Raw genomic sequence first — 21,023 nt, 5'->3', positions numbered from 1 at the left:
ATTATGGTGTCAGAAAATGAGCTATCACTTGTGAACAAAATATTTTTCAGATCTGTCATTTCTAACTAGTAGGGCTGGGCGATATAGCTAAACAATGTATCAACGATATAATGTTTCATATCGTTTGGTATCGATAATTATTGACATTTTTATAACCTTTTTTAAAACAAAGCGCAATAAAAAATACAGTGGTTAAATTAAAAAAAACATTTCTATTTACCCAATGTATTGAGACAAACAAAACAATTTTAGTTGTTGAACTGTTTTAACTTTGCATGGCTACATCTCTTGTGTGACACGCGAGTGCAGCAGTCGTATTTGTCTGTCCAACTTTTGGCTTGTCTCCCGTGGCCACAGGAGGGCGCAATGAGCAAAATAATGCAGCACATTAAATTGTCAACGCAAGGAAGTAACTCTATAAAAACGTGCATTACGTCTAAATTAACTCATAAAAATCAAATATAATTTCGTAAATTGCATAAACAATTATGAACAAAACAGCATCATGTATTTATGCATTGCATAAATAAAAAAAAGAGCAGAATCGCAGATCACGCCTGATTGCATTTGAAAAAATATGAGACGCAGTGAAAAGGAATACAATTCGCGAGGTGTTTTCTAAACGTTTATACTGTTTTAACTTTGCATGGCTACATCTCTTGTGTGACACGCGAGTGCAGCAGTCGTATTTGTCTGTCTAAAAAAATTTGCTGAATATGCGTTCTGTGTGAATGGCTTGGTTTCGGCTTTAACCTAATCAAGATCTTCTAAGCATTGAGCTACTATATTTCTCTAATATTTTGAATGAATAATGCAGCAGCGGCGCATCTCGTGGGCTAGACTAACAAAACATTAAAATGCAACAATGTAACTTACATCATCATCACCGCATCTCGCACACCACTGATGACGCTCCCTGACGCACACCTAACATTCGACTGTACCATTTTTGCATTCAAATGCTATTTTTTTTATTTTCAATTTGACTAATATAAATTTTTTTATTCACAATCTCCTCATCACAGGCAGGCACAGCACTCATGTTCGTGTTTGTGTGTGCTGTCTGCGTCACTCATAGCACGCACTATATCGAACATTTTTTTCTATCATTATCGATGGAGTACCGTCGATAAATATCGATACCGTTTTATTGCCCAGGTCTACTAACTAGTCAAATTATGTTCAAACACAAATTTGTTCAAACTGAAAGTGTGAAAATATTTTTTAATTGTGTGTATTTAGGAGACATAAAAATGCTAGCTATGAAATTAGCCTTAGCAAAATAACGAAGTGAGCCAGTTTACTCCAAAAATTTTCAAAATGTCATTTCTATCACATTATGCTGTTAAATAAAACACATTATTTGAGGTGTGATGGAAATGACACTTGTAAGAATTTTCACGACTAAAATAATGTTAAGCAGCTGATCGCTTTTTACTGCATTAGGTGAAGACTTTTGAAGTTTCACAGTGTTTGGTGGTGAACCATGAACAGGAAGGTTAAAACAAAAATGAAACAAACAAAACTGATTCCTTCAGGTCACTTTTATATATAAGATTTTGTCTTTTCCTTTTGCCTCCAGACATGTTTTGATAGTTCTCGTTGTCCGCATCACGTGACTGGCATTAATCATGGAAATTTAGAGGGCTGTCTCTACTGTGGAATCCTCCGGAACTAAAGCTGAGATACAGCAGCCACATTCATCACTCTTTTATCTGAATCGTGGTTTGCACCAAGTTTCAGTGTCAAAGCTGTCAGGAATCCCTAATCAGCTAGATAAGGATCAGCGGGACTGAGTCTTTCCTCGGCTTTCATCTGCAGACAGGCTGCATGTGACTAATAGCAGGTTAGTCAGGATGAGCCGACTGAGTCATGTGTGTTCGCCAAGCTTCAACTGGCCTAAACACACTCAACACAATGACATGCACAGTAACTATAATTCATGACACAACCATTGCTGACAAACCTCAGAGGAGAGGAAGTTTTTCAGGCCAGACTCCTCGCTGTGACAATGAACTGTTTTTTGGGGGAACTTTTGCCACTTTTTATTGGAACTTTTTAACTGGAAATCAAAGGGAGAAAGGATAAAAGAGACCAAAACGCAACAAAATGCACTACTTGAGCACCAGAGCTCAACATTTCTGGAACTTCAAGACAATGTATAGTAATATCTAGTGAATTTTGTCACTGTACTGAATATCTACATATAGGACATTTTTTTCCCATTTAACTCAATGGCAAAAAGTGTTCCAATTTACCTGAATTCACCATATATACAATTTTTAAAAATAACATATTTTAATATAATTTTTTTTCTAGTTTAACAATTTGAAATGCATTTTATTCATGTGATGGCAAAGATGAGAAATAATTTTAACATGCTGATTTGGTGCTCAATAAATATTTATTATTATTGTGCTTATTTTGTTGAAACCTTGATGCATTTTTCTCAGGATTCTTCAATAAAAATAATTTTTTAAAAAGTTCAAAAGAACAGCATTAATTCAAAATAGAAATATTTTGTAACAGTATAAATGTATTTACTGTCACTTTTGATCAATTTAATACATCCTTGCTGAATAATTCATTTGTTTAAAAAAAAATCTTACTTACCTTAGACTTATGAATGGTAGTGTATATAAAATAATTATAAATATTCATTATATATATATAAAAAAAACTGTTGCTGTCAGTGGGCGGAGGCTTAGATCTCACTGTGTGTTAAAAAATTATAATTAAGGAATGTCTAATATTGTGTTTATTCCACATGATAGATTTTGTCGCTGTGTTGATTTTGCTCCCTGCTGAAGTTGAAATATTGCACATCTCTGATGCAATCTCATCCAGTCACATGCAGAGAGAGAGAGAGACTGAGGTGAAGTCACCTCTATACCTAATTAATCTGCCATTCTGCTGTATTGGCATGTCCAGCTTTGATTAAATAATTACCTAAGCACTATAAGCTGCTCTGATTAAGTCATAATCCTGAGTGAGCTGTTACAGAAGCGATCACTATGAGTCTATTGCGCTGGATGATGAGCTCATTGTTTCAGGCTCAGAGAATCTCCTGCCACGGCTGACTGTATTCCAGAGATGACTTTTCTCTTTTATATGTAGTGTTTTATATCTGTCTCTCTCTCCCGGTTCATTCTTTCTCCCTCTCTTTCTCTCTCAGCAGCACCTGTCACTGAGGTCATACATACATTCATTGTGTGTACTGAGCGCCGCTCCCAATGACCCCCTGACAGGTACGAGCAGGAGCTTGGCAGGAGAACGGAAGAACCCAGAGCAGCATTACATCTCGGGTGATGTGCCCTCTCCGTTGGTACCTGTCTGCTCCCACACATTCCAAAGAGCACGATACATCTTTCTCAGGAAGGAGTTATTTTCTCCTCAGGAAGTAAGGTGTGTCTGGAGAGTGAGCTGTCTCTGGCTAGGAAGGAACAGGGAGCAAGAGGTCAGGGGGCATTGAGACAAGGTGGACAATATATCATTGAGAAGAGAAGTTATATTCAAATGTGTCCTGTTTAGGGGTCAGCGGATATGGGCTTTACAATGGTCAATGCCGGAACTGTAATTACAAGATGTAGACCAATATTTATAATACAATTTAATGCATGCAAATTAGATAAATGCTAAAATGAAATAAGCGTATAATTTGCACAATATTTAAAATGTATTTTTTATAATTATTTTAATTCTAGTTATTTTTATACTAAACTATATTTAAAATAACTATATTTATCTACTACTTTTAAAATACAATTTAACACAACATGTATTTATTTATTTATTTATTTTTACACAACATTTAAAATTTAAAACATAATAAAATAAAATATATAAAATAAATCTCGAAGTTTACTAAAATAAACAAACTAAATTAAAGAATACCAAATTGTTTATTATCCACGGACAATGTCATTTCTATTTTTTAATTAAATAAAATAATAAATAAATGTAAAATGAAAAAAAAAAAAAGATTATATGTATATACAGTGTATGAAATAGATGAGGGAAAAAAACAACCTGAAACAAAATGAAACAGGCAAAAATTGTTTATAATCCACTGGCAAGGTTTTCTCTGTATTTTAAATTACTATTATTACTACTAATAATAATAGTAATAGTAATAATAACAACAACAGAAAGTACACTAAAATAAACTGAAATTACATTGAAATAAACAGAAAATGTTTATTATCCACCAACAAGTTTGTCTCTATATTTTATAAATGACAAAACAGGCAACTAATGAGGCATCCCCTTTTTCCTGAGACAGGGTTCCAGGGCTTGTGCTGTGCCCAAAGCAATGCCCAATCTGGAACTATTCCACACATTTCCATTGCAAAAAAAAAAAAAGGCTTGCAAAAATTAGGAAAACCCAAACTTGTTCATTTCGATCAATGGAACCAATAACATCAGAATGAGGCATATACTCCATCCACTTTGCTTTCACTGTCCTACAATCTAAAATTAAATGATCATATGTATATGATCACCAATGGCCGTTCTATCACTAGTCTTGTTTTTGAGCTTTTGAAGGAGGAAATTCTCCCTCAAATCAAAGTAACACATTGTTCTATAACTGATGAGATTCCATCCGATCTGTGTTAAAAGCTTTAGGCAATCTTTATGAACTCTCAGAGAGCTGCCAGGCATATAATTAAAATCATTTCTATAAAAGTCAATTAGGGCTCTCATTGTTAAAAGCAGGCTTGTGGTACAGCCTCTAGAGATAAATGGATTGAAGGGAGTTGGACACTCAGTTGGGTTTGGGGTGACAGGATCGGAGGTAGTCATTCATCACTCACCATCTTACATGGAAGTTGTGACACGCAGAGGTCAAGCCAATATGGCAGCAGTGAGCAAGATGGATGCCTTTAATTTGGGTAATGAAGAGTTAACTATCTTGGGGAAAGTAGCGATGGCATTAAATAGGAAAGCTGTTGGCATCAAAGAAAGCCGTATTTAATTCCTTTCGTTTAATGGAAGACATCGAGAACACAATCTGTGATTGACAACACAGCCCCCAGACATAATTCCCCACAGACTCTTCACTTAGATTCTATCCCTTGTTAATCTCAAATATAATGATTTGCAAAAGTAAGGTTAAACTGCCAATGTGAATTCATTATCACTAATAGCTTAGTTCATAGAAGATTTACAGTGTATGGGGATGGGATTTCATTAAGATGGAATCGCTTTGATTTAGCTGGGATTTTGCTGGCCTTTTCTGGACCATCAATCTCACCGCAGTGGTCATTGTCCCTCTTTGAGTGACCTCTACACTGTATTACTTGGCTGAGAGATGAATATTGCCGGTGGCTGATGACCCGCTAGTGAAACAGAATGATTACTGTGTTTTTCCATTGCAAGTACAAGACTCCATTTATCTGTTCTGGTGGAATAATAGGAAAAGAGAGCTGTCTGTCAAATGTATCCTGTGACTGACTTTATGGCTACCTTCAGCAAAGATAACCTCGGATGTAGCCCTAATAATCGCAGAACAAAGACATTTTAATGACCTCTCCTCCAGAAAAGAGTTTAAATATTATTTTAGGTGAATACATATAGTCTTGTCGTGTCCTCTGAGTTCTTTCTTTGTAAGTTGTGATGGATGGAACTCCAGGAGAAGGCATTATAAGGAATTGTTGGCTATGTACTGCAGTCATGTGTTTCTTATTTAGACAAGCAAGTTGTGTCTAGATAATTTTAATGTTTGACTTTCCTTTTATCACTTACTTTTAGGTCAGAGTTTTTAATGGCTTTGACTTTGTTTGCTTTTTGTTTAAATGATCAAAGTTGTAGTTGCATGAGGAGGGTTATGCTCTTCTAACAACAATAGCTAAGTGCCATCCTTTTCCCCTGAGAAGGTTCAATATCTCAAAATGATGAGAAACAAATTGAGTTTGCTTATTAAGATCTTTCAGCGACTTTCAAAGTCAACACATAGAGTGATTTTCAAAGCTGTAATTATTTTTAAATTTTCAGGGCACCTTTCACTAATAGGGTACAAAATGGTTATTTTCTGTTCTTTTTCAACAAATAGTCAGTAAAACAAGGCAGTTAACCTTTAGAAATGAGAATTTAAGTTTTTGGGGCCCTGTTACTAAAATTTGAAGCTTGAACTTTGAAAATCTGATTTTTGTGATGCTATTATTTTATATTATGAAAACTTATTAAATAAATATTACAGTCAAGTTTTATATATGTGTATTATTTATATAAAATTGTGAATATGTAACACATTTTCAAAATGTAAGTTTAATATTACATTTAGCCTAAATTAACTCAGTATGGGCTTGCTATTTTGGGACCAGTTGTTGGTTTGCAGTTATTCCTAAACCCATAAATTAAAGAAAATATTTATTTATTAACAATTTATTTTTTACAATAAGTTTGGTAACAAGGTTGAACTTGGCTTTTTCTACCATGCTGTAAGAGTCCAGATATTTTATGTTTAAAACTACTTTCATGCTAATTGCATGTTAATTTTATAGTTTATCTAACATCTAATAGTTATGTTAGATAAACTATAAAATATCTCACAGCAAAACACATGGGATTTGAGCCCTAAATGTGCTTTTAAATAAGTAATAGGACACTAATTTTTTACCCTGTTCGTGGAAAGTGCCACACAAAAACACATTATCACCTAACTATGGCCTGAAGACATGTGTCTCTCAATCAGAAGAACATTCCCATATGCTTAAAAAAAGTCCTGAGTGAAACCCGGATAATAAGCAAATGAAAACTCAAACATTTCTTTGGTGCAGATGTTTATTGCCCTTTTTTCCCCAGGAAGACAGCTGCCAGCACCAACTAAAAGCTCCTGGGTCATTACTCTATTAAACAGAGCCATGGCCACATTGAACAGATTTACTGTGAAAACACGCTCACTTTTAAACAATTTCCGCCCTTGCTTCTCAGAATGATCAAAAGTGCTGAAGCTGATCCCCTTTCCCTTGTTTTTTTTTTTTTTAATGTCTGCTCTACAAAACCTTCTCATGTGTTTCCATTCGAAAGTGAAGAAACCGGGGCAGTAAGCTATATCTTTTTAAAGAAATAGATTTTTCTTTTCCAGTTTATGGACATGTTATAATGAGATTATTGCCTGAGTACCAGGTGGGAGAGGTAGAAATGGATGATTTCCCCTCTACTTTTGACTAATTATTCTTTCATTTAAAGGAATAGTTCACCCAAAAATGCTTAAAAAATTACTAAACCTCTATTCGTAATATTGCTTTCTCCACTAAAAAAAAAAAAAAAAATCTTGTCTAAATCAGGAGGGAAATATGCTTAGATCAAGTACTGATTACAAACCAAAAATTGTCTAAAACAGTTCTGAACAAATATGGTGGATTTTTGATGTGAGAAGACAACATGGGGTGGACTTTTTCCAGAAGAAGTGATATTATGGATTAAGGACGTGTATTTTGGCCAGAAGAGAGATGGTTTAAAGGTAAAATTCCTTAATGATGGCTTTGTTTCTTACAAGCACGCAGCTTTTAATTTCACAAGACGTTAATTAATGGACTGGAGTCATATGGATTACTTGTATATTATTGTGATGTTCTCATTGTGACGGCACCCATTCACTGCAGAGCATCTATTGGTGAACAAGTGATGTAATGCTACATTTCTCCAAATCTGTTCTGATGAAGAAACAAACTCATCTATATCTTAGATGGCCGGAGGGTGAGTACATTTTCAGCATTTATTTATTTTTTTATTATTATTTATTTTTTTGCGTGATCTATTCCTTTAAATTGATTTTAACTATTCCACTTAATGCTTTCATTGTTTATACAAGAGTCATCTAATGGGTCATCTAGATTCATAAAATACCATACAATTGCAATGGAGACACTTGTATAGCCCTCTAGAACTTCTATTTAGAAGAATTCATATTTTGCAGTAAATTATAGATTACATGTAAAACGCAGTGGGGAATGTGCAAGTTTATGTTTTTTGTCTCCTTATAAACTAAACAACGTTCTTATGGCTTGTCTTTCTTATGCACTTGCAGTTTATCCACACATTTTAATTAGACAGCACTACAGCACCCAGCAATAACACTTCCAGAAAAATTACATTCAATTTCAAACTTTCCTTATATACACGTTGTGGCCTGTCAAAGCTATGCAAATAAAATGTAATTTGTTTATTGTGAAAACAATATTGTTTGGAGGTGAAAAGTAAATTTTTTATGGTATTTGGGGCTAATGACAGTGTAGGATCATTGGGTTACAGCGGTTATCTTAAGATTTGTCAAATAAAAAAAAGCATAAATGGACATTTAGTGAACAGTTTACCAACAGGAAGCTATGCAAGTTAACTTATTAGAATAAATTACAATAAAGTTCAGACGTAATTCTGATACAATCAGATGTTCTGATGATCAGTTTTAAAATAATTTAGTACTTGTATCAAGAGACTATTTTAACTAAATCTAACCTTTAATTTTGAATTATGTAAAGCTGCTAATTACAGAGTTCTCTCAATAAGACTGCTGAGCCCAAGGGCCATGTATTCTGCGAAGTGTCTTTGAACTGTCACAATTGGGCTTGTGGTGCAAAGATCATAAACAGAAACTTCAGAGTGCAGGATACATCTGAGAGTGACTAACCGTACACCCTGAGTCCATCAGAGCCCATCATGTTCTTTCTATTTACATGAAAGGGCAAGTTCGTGCTTGTTGGACAAGGCAGACCATTTCACTAAACATGCGCTTTCACAACGAAGCGAGAAAAGCCTTGATTTATTGTGCTTTTTGCTTGCCTAGATCTCTTTGGCAGCATAGGCTATTTTCATTTCAGCCTTCCATCGAATATACGTCTTATTTCAAAAATCATGAGAGCATCTTGGAACCTGATTTCATCTATTCCCAAGTAGCATTTGAAAAAGTGAAAGTGTGCAGAACTCACTCTCTCTGTGCTTTAGTATGTATTAGAGGAGGTTAAGCTGTGGCCATGCAATCCATCAGAATTTGTCCCAGCTTCCCCAGACTAAACATGCTCTCATTACCCGGCCTCGTCGCCCCCGAGGGCTCTCTCAGACCATGTTTATTAGCCCAGGACGGAGTGCACACAAACACTCAGGAGGTAGTTGTACAGTGAAAATGTTTCCCTGAATGCAGTGGCACACTCAGGCATGCTGGGAGTGCGGACATAGAAATGACAACAGGTGAAATGTTGCTATGTCAAGACGCCAGGGGCCTTTGAAAGCAAGGTGATGACATAATTACGCCTGAGCAAAGCATTCCCACGTTTCCACTGCCCCGGTGAAAAGTGAGGCAGTGAGCTGAAACAGAAGATTTGACTTGTTTTCTGAGTGAATTTCAGTGGTTGGATCCCAGATCGCGGCTGCTACTGAAATCCACATATCTATTGGGGCTAGTTTATTTCGTATTCATTTCACTTTTTTGTAACTTAACTGAAGAAATTGGCAGTCGTCGGTTGTGACCACTCTTCTGGGGTGTTTTACTAAACGGTGGTGCACTTTAGGGCTAGACAAGGGAGCTGTTGATTGTGTTAGTGTGTCATGTGATAGACATTCCTGAGAAGTGTCAGGCGTCAGCTGTTTACATTAATGACAAGTACTCGGGTGTCAAATGTCTGATAAACATCAGAATCTTGAGGGAGTGAAAGAAGTTTGACACCCTACAGCCACATTAACATTGGTTTGTGAGTGTGAAACAATAACGTTAAACAGTATACTGTATGTCTGTTGAGGAAGAAGGTTTGAAACTGTAGCTTGCTAAGCTACAATTATTTTGAAAACATATCTGGCTATGCTACAAGCTGTGTAACTATTTTGAAGCTATATACAGGCTAGAAAATACACAGTATGATAGATAGATAGATAGATAGATAGATAGATAGACAGACAGACAGACAGACAGACAGACAGAGACATATCTGGCTATGCTACAAGCTGTGTGACTATTTTGAAGCTACTTATACAGGCTAGAAAATACACAGTATGATAGATAGATAGATAGATAGATAGATAGATAGACAGACAGACAGACAGATAGATAGACAGATAGATAGACAGATAGATAGATAGATAGATAGATAGATAGATAGATAGATAGATAGATAGATGATATAACATTTTAATCAAAGATAGATTTTCTGGCACAAGGAAAGTTTTTAAACTAATGAACATTCTCAAATAGAGCTGAAAATACACTCTAAGGACTAAAAACACAAAACATTGTATGCATTTTGGCCGTTCATTTACACAATAATGGCGTTTTGGCGGCCTGACAAATGCAAACTTTTGAAAATGGGTTTCAAAATGCAAGTGTTTGAAAACAATACTATTATCATCTTTGTGTAAACTATAAACACACATATTGGTGAAAATGGTGCACATGCATATTACATGTTCAGTCTACGAGGATGCATGAGTTTCTTTACTAAATGACATCACAAACTACTGGTCTGGCATGAATAATAAATTTTTAGTTGTTTTCATGGATCCGTGTCAACAGGATCAACAGTTTTGACAATGTTGATATCTGTACTTGAAACTTTTCAAAAATGCAAAGGAAAAACTTTTCCTTTTTGTAGTACATCATTATCATGTAAACACGTAAAAAATAGTAATGAATAACTGAATTAAATTGTAATTAATTCATTATTATTATTATTATACTTTTTTATGTTCAGTCTACGAGGATGCATGAGTTTCTTTACTAAATGACATCACAAACTACTGGTCTGGCATGAATAATAAATTTTTAGTTGTTTTCATGGATCCGTGTCAACAGGATCAACAGTTTTGACAATGCTGATATCTGTACTTGAAACTTTTCAAAAATGCAAAGGAAAAACTTTTCCTTTTTGTAGTTCATGTAAATCATGTAAACACGTAAAAAATAGTAATGAATAACTGAATTAAATTGTAATTAATTCATTATTATTATTATTATTATTATTATACTATTTTTTTTTTTAATAAGTAGTCCTAAATTCTGTGCAAGGAGTCATGGATCAGTGAGTAATTTTTTAATTTTTTATTTTATTTTACATTAATCATCTGAATGAGCTAATTTACTAAAACAAATCTTTCCAATACTATATATGAAAGAGGACAATAAAAAGTGACATTAAAACTGTGTGGCATACAGTATTACTAAGCTAATAGAACAAAAAGAGTTTATTTCAGTTTGTAGACTCACTACTTTCAGTTTTTGCTTACCAACACAGTTACAGTAGATGTACAGTGTTACTATTCATTCTCCACAGGCTTTAGCAAGACTGACCTAAAAGAAAGCAAGCAGTCACTTTTTGGCATCTTAGATGAATTTACTACATATAGCACAGTGTATGATGCTTGTCTCAGCTGAGATATGTTCATTAAAATATTTATCCTTTAATAGTGTATTCTAATTATACTTTAAGAACTTTCTACTTTAAGAAGTCAGGTTTTCGGCTATGATTATACTGATTTGCAGAGTAAATTGCATCCCCTGTGAATCTCATTACTGTCCTAGTAGTTTCTTGTCTCACATGAATGCGTTGCAACATTAAAAGTGTAATTTCATCTGACAGATGGTGACTGTTAGAACGATTATATGTTTTGTATACAATTTGCCCACATTTAAATCAATTATTGTTTATTCCGCACAGTACCGAACATACATTAATGTATAACTCCTGAGATAACATTAACAACACCATCCAGATGCGTTCCCTTTGTCATAGCAACTCTGGATAGGATGCAAATATCTGTACCATCCACACACTACACGATGACTATCAGGTGATCACGCTATTTGCATAAAAATACCCTTTCAAGGCAAGAACCACTTCATGAAAGCAAGAGGAATATTCAGGAAGGTGTTATGTAAGTGAGAACTTTATTTGCTTCTCTATAGGCCCCTATAACAACCCCTTTTCCTGGCCATTGTTAACTCTAGATAGCAGTCAGAGGAGGCCCGCCTGTCTAGAGGCTATGCATGGGAGATGGATCCATGCATCTGCAGCATCAGATAACCCTTACCCTGACTCTGTATTGATCTATGCTTCAATGCTCTTGCATAGAAACAGCTGTTTCAGCAAAGAGTTTAGATAACTGAGGGAATATTTTATGAGGCAGATAGATTTATTTTATTTGTTCAGTTTATTTTGTGTTAAATCAATACAATAAAATACAGTATATTTTTTATTTTGTGAAATAAATAAATGCATACATACACTCACTCTTTACTTCATTGCATATACACAATGGATATTTTAAAGAGGTCTTGTTAAGCAAAGCGGGTTGTCATACAGCCAGTCATAATAATAATGCTTCTATTCAACATAATATTTCAACTCTAGATATATTTCTTTTGGAAGAGCAGTGCGAGTTGCAAAATGCATAATCGGATGCAGATGTGGACAGCAACAACAAAGACCACCAATGCTTATCTTGTTGACTTACCTATTCCTTCTGGTACTTGTAGGGTGTGTGTGCAAGTGTATGTGTGGGTCGGTGAGGTTTTGTCTGCTTTGTGTGAACCAAATATGTCCCACAAGGATAGTAAAACCTGTAATCACCTATCAGACAACGCCCCCCACATAGAAAACAGTCTAATAAACATGCTAAACAATGTCTTAATGAAAATGTAAAAATGCAAAAAGGTCTCTGTGAGGGTCAAGTTTAGGGTTAGGTTGAGAAAATATCATTAGATAAAAAACAGAAATCAATAAAAAGTCGCTGCCATGATAAACAACAAATGTGTGTGTGTGTGTTGTGTGCAGCAGTCAAGGGAGAGAGGATGTCTCAGATTTCCCTGCACAGAGACCCTCCCTTTTTCTGGATGACTCACACCTCTGCAGTGGCTGACACTCTCACCTCATTCACAGCCCTTAACGAGCCATGCTAATGAGCGGCACATCATTAGGCAGCTCTGATTCACCTCTGTTTGTGAGCCTATCACAAGAACGATGATGTAACACAGACCGAACCAAAGCAAGAGAGCTGACCAAAACCATAGATACCTGTTCATTCAACATTTCTTCTCATCCAATAGCAGAGGCGGATGACTTGGCTTCAGTTTTCTATATGTCACCATGTGTTGTTTATTTACAAATAGATGACCTTGAGATTTTAAGGGAAATTAAAGAAATTTGAGAGTGGGGGCAGGGTTGTGGTCACTCAGAGAGCAGATTGCTTCTGTAAGCTTGTTATATGTGCTCAAGCCTAACCTTTTTAGGCAAAACTAGTCACATGTCCACTGTTCAGGGCATTTTCTTCCATCATCAGAGGTGAGGGTGATGTAAGGTCTCTGAAGGGCTAGTGATTGCCCTCTAGGGGACAGAAAACAGGAAGCCTTGGCAGATGCATAGTTTCATGTAACATTACTGACTGCTAACCACAGTGGGCAGAGAAAGGCATCTGTTGGCTTTGAATGAAGCACACAGAGAACTGACATTTACTTTTCCCTTTTAGCTGAGAAAAACGAAAATTAATTTATTCCCAGGCAGAAATAAGCCACTTTAGAGATTCACAAGTGATTTGCTATGGATAGCTCTAAGAAACTATCCTGCCTTTTTAATGTTGGTAAATAATTATTATTAAATGCAGAATAAAAAAAAGAATACATAAAGTACTATGATCAGTATTATTGTAAAACCACTCTGTATTATATCCTATATAAAACAATAAATTAGAATAAAATGTTAAGTTAAAAGAGACAAATAAACTGGTGTTAAAAGGTAAATGTTTTTTCTTTCTTTCTCTTTTTTTCTCTCTGACATTTTTTTCTTTTTCTTTTTAGCCTTGAACTTGCTTCCAATTTCCTTTATACACCATAAAACATAAAACTGTCATGGAAATAACAGCAGTATACCAAATACCATCTGAATTTAGTTTTTTAAGTTTAAATAAAAAGTATAATTTTTTTCCTGCTTTTTTTTCTGATTTTAACACATTTTATATATTTATTATAGTTACAGTAATGTCTGGGTATATAGGGAATAATGATAATTTAACAGTTCAACAGTGTTATTTTTTTTTAGCTTAAATACACAAAACAGTTGTTATAACCCATCCTATAATGACTGTTTTATTAAAAAGCTTTTCTTCCTATAAAACAATCCCAGAAGACAGAATATTTGCCCTAATTGAAGAATCGCCCATATATGAACACAGGAACAGTGTCCAAGCGCCACCTTCAGTATTTTATTAAGAGAGAGTCTGGAAAGCCAGAGAAAACAGCTTCCATACACAAATGTTTTCATAACATACACCTCGCTTCTATAGTCTCACACCGTAAGGGATCCTGAAACATTTGGTGCGAGCGGTTTGTTTGGTTTCGCTTGTTTACGTGTTGACACTCGCATTCCCATTCAGTTTATTTAGTGATATGCGCGTCTCGCGCATCGTGGGTCCAGACGGTCGCGCGTTAAGGGTTAAAGCGCGCTGCATGGTGTCTGTAGGGCGGAGTGGAGAGGATGTGATTGGAGCGCTACCTATGATGTCATGTACATGAAAAAGCCAAGAAGTAGTTAAGAAGGCGACTTGTAACTCTGGAAAGAGCGGGTGAACCTCTGAGGCACAGAGAGCAGACGCACGCGGGTGATATTTTGGACTGACAACACACGGCAACGGCACCATGGTGCAGCAAACGGACAACAGCGAAACGGACAGCATGTCCAGAGAAGCCACCGACTCCGACGAAAGTGAATTCATGGTTTCGATAAACCCAGACTGGTGCAAGACAGCGACCGGACACATAAAGCGACCGATGAACGCGTTTATGGTGTGGTCTAAAATCGAGCGGAGAAAGATCATGGAACAGTCTCCAGACATGCACAACGCCGAGATCTCCAAACGCTTGGGGAAGCGCTGGAAAATGCTGAAGGACAGCGAAAAGATACCTTTCATCAGGGAAGCCGAAAGACTCCGGCTGAAACACATGGCTGATTATCCTGACTACAAATACAGACCCAAGAAGAAACCAAAGCTGGACATTTCCTCCAAACCATCAGCCCCATCTCCAGAGAAGTCCTGCAACAAAGTGTCCAAGAACTCCAAGAAATGTCCCAAACTGAAAACGAACAAGACGAGAAGTAAGTCATCTCACGGCTACGGAGATGAGTACGCGTTTAAGAGCATGAAAGTTTCAAAGACTGTCATTAAAAGTGAATTCACGGATGAAGACGACGACGACGACTCCGAGGAGGACTCTCGAGTCCGGGTGAAGGAGGAGGAAGAGGATCCGATCCGAGCCTACAATGTAGCAAAAGTTCCCGCCAGCCCAACTTTGAGCTCGTCTACAGAGTCCGAGGGCGCCAGCATGTACGAGGAGGTCCGGAACAACAGACAGTTCTACAATTTCAAAAACATCACCAAGCAGAGCACAATGTATCCTGCATCCGTCTCACCAGCATCCTCTAGGTCAGTTTCCACTTCTTCCAGCTCGAGCGAAGACGCGGACGACTTGCTTTTTGACTTCAGTTTGAACTTCGCCTCCTCTGCGCAAAGCTCGGAGCTGGGCAACCAAAATCAAGGGAATCTCTCCCTCTCTCTGGTGGATAAGGAGTTGGAGTCTTTTAGCGAGGGCAGCCTGAGCTCCCACTTTGAATTTCCAGACTATTGCACGCCTGAGCTCAGCGAAATGATAGCTGGGGATTGGCTCGAAGCGAACTTTTCTGACTTGGTCTTTACATACTAAATAAGACAAGTAATAACATACGGGAGAGGTATAATGCTCTGTTCTGTACGTATTTCTTTCCCATGTCTTCTCCTGGTGGGCCACATATAGGGGCATTGGGAAGGAGGCAAGTATGGCAAGCTATTTTAACATTTATTTTTTCAAACTATATAGTATCTATGCTTATGTTAATGGTATCTTTTTTTCTTTTTTTTTTAATTACGAGTAAGTAATCCAAAAGTGGCTATACTATTTACTTCATAGTACTTATTCCTGTGCTACTAGTCACTATCCCAGTACTAACATTTCTTACTTCACTTCTTACACTAGTTTACTTGTCATATGTAAAGACTAGTAAGAAAAGCTTCTTAATAGTTCAATTCAGAATGCTACTAGAAACAACTGGAATAAACACTAGGTTCTAACAATTAGGTACTAGTGTCTTTTAAGTTAATATGGCATAATAACCTTGAATTATATATATATAAAAGTAGTAGTGAAATTTAATAAGATACTAGTCACTATTGGCTTATTTGCAAGTAATTAAAAAAAAGTCATAGTAACAAAATATAGACACTAGTTAGATTGAAGGAATAAATGTTAAAATGGTTTGCCATAGGAGGGGAGAGGTATGGGGAATTAGATGCTCATGAAGCTGGTACTGTAGCAAAAAAAGAAAAAAGTCTGCAGACCTTTTTTTCTGGCAGCATGACAGGGTTTTATGGATTTTTCTATAGGTCTACAATTACTGTTCAACTAAATCAGACCACAAAGGGAAAATCTGAGAACTTCTATGCATCTTATACCCTCTTTGTAACTGCAGGGAGCTGAAAATGTAAAGACTGTGGACTGACTCAAAGCAAATCTGTGAACTATTACAGTTCAGGACGTTTCTTTCAAACGTTGTTTAGTCATTTCTAAATGCCAGAACTTTTTTTTTTCTTCTTCTTCTTTTTCTTTTTGGGACTGATTCTGTTTACCTACTGGATTGAAACTTAAGCAGCCTAAACCTCCTTAGAGTTGCAGCTGTTAGAGGAAGCATTTTGATACATAACAGACCTCATCTTTTTAAAAGAAAGCAAACTATTTTCAGGCATATTTTTGTACAGTTAAAAGGGGAATGTTCTTACTGGGCACTCAGTGAGTTTCAGGCACTTCTTCCCTTTATCATTTCTTTTAAGCATGCAAGGGAGTCCTGGTTTAAGGATTAAGTTTAAATTAAAACTTGCATCAAAAATGCCTTGTGATTTTAAGCTAGGTTTTGTACAGCTGTAGATCAAATTTGTTGAGTATTTGTAGAACATATGGCATTGGGGAGGGGGGAGATGCATACCTCGGTGCTGGTATTAGTTTCAAGATTGTATATGTACTGTAAAATAGTAAAGTTAGGAGTTTATGTATATCATACTCGTGATATGTGGATGGGTCCCAAATCGCAGGTGTGAGACTGGATTTGTTTTTCTTTCTAATGGCACATACTGTTTCCCCTTCATTTTTTTGTGCAATATATTTACTTGTAAATGCAGACCATCTACATTTTTTTTTTTTTGCCTTTTTGTAGCAAAATGATGGACAGGCAGACTTTTGCTCTGTCAAGATCATTATTTGTCATGATGCTGAAGTCATTGATGAATAAAGAAATCAGCTGGAACTGATCGTAACTGAATATGGTCACATAGTGTGCTTTTCTGTGGAGAAAACCCCCACCATTTCTCTTTAAACTGACCCACAAACATTGGACAATTGATATCCTGCAACCAATTTGAAAATGACTCATTTTTGAAAATGTGCCATAATGGGCAAATAATGAATGTCGGTGGTCTGGCTGAAGAAAAACCAAGAAAGCAAAAAAAGGTACATTCCATATCCTCGTTTCATATGATGAAACATTTTATTTTCAACTCAAGACTGCCGTCTTTTCTATTAAAAATGACAACAACAACCATAAACCTGTATTTTTCTTTCTTGCACTTAAACATATTTTGTTTATTTCTGTGTGGGTCTTACATGAAGTCTGTTTTGATACAAGGTTTGGAATATGATGGACTCTTTGCCAGGGAAACATGGTGAAGTACAAGGCAGTCTAGCCTCACATTCCAAATGTGAACCTCTCTTTGACTCATCTTTTAATAAACAAATACTTACCACCATAAAATCTCCTCTCAATTTGTTAAATGAAATGGTGATGTCATTGTTTGTATTGTAATGAGTGGGCTACCCAATAAAAATAGGTCAAAAAGCTTTACATAACCTGATTTTGCTTTAAAAATATACATCTTTCCTGGCAGGAACCAATAAAAACTTACCAGTTTAAATCATAACAATGCTTCCGCTTCTTCCGTTCAAAGCAACGGCCCCTTTAAGAAATCAAATTGTGCGCTGTTTGAATGCGGGGTCCTGTGATTGGTGGGATTTTGTGGCCTGTTGGAGTGAAGAGGAGAGACACAGCATGAATGCTCCACAGCTGCCACTAATCACTGCCGGAGAGCCCAGCTTCTCCCATGAAGCCCTCCGACTCACACTGCCCTCTTGTTTTTTGTACTAGTGACCAGTCATGCAGCTTAGAAAAATGGGTTATAAGCAAGAACACAGAAGCACTCTTAAATATAATCTGTCCTTAGACATTTCGAAAATCAATATGCATTGAAGAAGATTACTGCAGCATTAATGTGCTCACAACTGCTTTTAGACCATTTCTGAAGCATGCAAATACATGAATGCATTTCTTAAAGATACGTATATTAAAGAAGCATTTAGTAAATCTTGCATGGAATGCACAACAATTGTTTTCTGATGGCCACATAATAGAATAGAATAGAATAGAATATAGGTAATTGTGAATTTTTATCTCACAATAAAAAAAATTTCTTTTCAAATTTACAGTTTACACCTCACAATTCTGACTTTTTTCTCTAAATTCTAAGTTTACATCTCACAATTTCCACCCCAACATAAAAAAGGTAATTGTGACTTTATCTCACAGTTCTGACTTGTTTTTTCCTCACAACTGCAAATTTATATCTCCCAATTCAGACTTTTCTTCTCAGAAATGTGAGTTAACATCAGGCAATTCTTACTTTTTCCTCAGAACTGTGTTTATATCTTGCAATTCTACATTTTTATCTCATAATTCTGAATTTATATCTCATAAAAATGATCTAAATGAGCAAGAAGCAGCTTTGTATACAGGTAATGAAGAGACATGGAGAGGAAAGATAAATGCATTACATCATCTTGATGTAATCATAAGTGTTTGACATGCATGGATGTGCTGTATGTGTTTAGTTTGGCCATTAAGTCAGTCAGGGCATCGGTAATAAAACATTTATCTGGCTATTACTTTACCTGACCTCTTGGTCAAAGTTACTAATGGATTCAGGGAGCGATTCCCCACAGAATGTGCACATTGATTTTGTGCTCCTCTGAAATATCTGGTCCGGCCTAATGCCACCGGAACGCAGTGAAATGAAATTAGTGACCCGTTAAAATTTCCCTCCATTTCCTCTTTAAATAAATGGAAATTTGAAATGCTTGGGAGACATTGAGTAGGATAACATCCATCAAGTCCAGCGGTTGGAAACTGGTGACAAAAGAAAGTAATTTCCAATGCCTTAAGCTCTTAAATCATTCATAAAATCTGGATGTCATGGCCAAATGCCACATGTGACATCTACATAAAGGCTCCTGGTAAGGAAGCTGATGGTTAAAGAACATTTTTAGATTGGATGTGTTGCTCAAAATCTTAGCAAGTCTTCCTCCAAGATGATTTGAAGCTTTGAGTTGCACATCTATGTCATTCTGCTTCAGCTACCTCAGACAATAATAATAAATTGGACCATGACAACAAAGCTGTTTTTCTCTCTAGTGTGGAGTCACCGCGTGAACGCTGCTTTCTTAATATGCTCTGTTTTGTCAGATGTGCCTCTATGCTTGGCAAGAGAAATGCTCACCGATGTTTATTGCTATCAGATAGATCACTCCTCCTTGTGACTCAAAGTACAAGAAAAAAGATTCGCTATTGAACGGGTAATAGGAAATGCATTTCGGCAATTGTGGTGACATTCTTCTTGTGCAAAGGAAAAGATGACCTGTTATGTTCCTGTCACTTGCTGTCAATTCTTTGCATTGCATGTCAGTCACCAGACTACTGAGCCTCACAAGATTTACTTCCTTTGTTGTGCAAAGTGTCAGAATGTAGTGCAGTGGGCGGGTGTTTAGTACACCACTAAATAGGCCTGCTTAGATTTTAATTTAATTTAATTTAATTTAATTTAATTTAATTTAATTTAATTTAATTTAATTTAATTTAATTTAATTTAATTTAGGTTTTGTACATAATTTAATTAAATTTTAATTTAAAATCAACAAATTTAACGTGTAACTTTTCAACGTTTCAACATTTATTTATATAATGCATATATAAATAATATATCATTTATATGTTAATGTATAATGTAATATAATAATTGTACTATATATTTTATTTCAATTTTTTATATTTATATAATTTATTTAATATATAATATATATTTTATTGTTTTTATTTTAAAATTATTTCTTCATTTCAATTTTTAATTTAAGGATTTAATTAATTATCTGCTTTTCATCACTTGACTTTACAAACCTTCCTTTACAAACCCCAGTATGGGAAACCCTTCATGTTGTTGATAACAAAGAATGGAATACATTTTCGTTCACTTTGTATTTTTATGTCAACATGATATTCAAATCAATGTGATAAACTAGTTATGTAAAAAGTAATTTAAATATTATACTATATTATATTTGGGCATTTACTAAAATGTGTAATGTAATAGATTACATTGCTAACTACAATTGTAATCATGTAATTTGTATTCAGTAATGGACAACAATCTGAATACAAGTAATCTACCCAGCACTGTATCTCTGTTAATATAATATAATATAATATAATATAATATAATATAATATAATATAATATAATATAATATAATATAATATAATATAATATAATATAATATAATATAATTAATAGAATAAAATATATGTTAATGTATAGTTCATTATATAGCATATTAATTAAACACATACCTTTCATACTTTAATGTATAGTTAATTACAGCATATTAATTAAACACATACCTTTAACACTTTACCTTGCTGACCATCGCTTTCACCAAACAACATTTTTTATGTTTTTGTCCTTTAGCATTGAATAATTCTCTGTGTTAATGGGTTTGCATTTGCTGGCCCTTCGACAGGCCTTTAGAAAGAGCCCTGACCCCTGCTGCTCTGCTGAGATTTGTGGCATGTCCCTAGAGACCCTCTGAGCCTCTCTTTGGCCTAGCACCTCACCACATCAGGGAACATTTTTAAAATGTAA

At 35.5% G+C, this 21,023-nt stretch overlaps 1 pseudogene; it reads left to right on the top strand.

Annotated features, from left to right (window-relative positions):
* Window positions 1-14,447: 14,447 nt before the first annotated feature.
* On the top strand, window positions 14,448-15,702 carry LOC107741867 (transcription factor Sox-11-like; annotated as a pseudogene).
* Window positions 15,703-21,023: the final 5,321 nt, after the last annotated feature.

The sequence above is a fragment of the Sinocyclocheilus rhinocerous genome, unplaced genomic scaffold (assembly GCF_001515625.1).
Source record: "Sinocyclocheilus rhinocerous isolate Xijiao unplaced genomic scaffold, SAMN03320098_v1.1 scaffold1157, whole genome shotgun sequence".
NCBI lineage: Eukaryota > Metazoa > Chordata > Actinopteri > Cypriniformes > Cyprinidae > Sinocyclocheilus > Sinocyclocheilus rhinocerous.
Note: the sequence above shows the minus strand (reverse complement) of the source record. Positions and strands in the feature narration are given on the sequence as shown.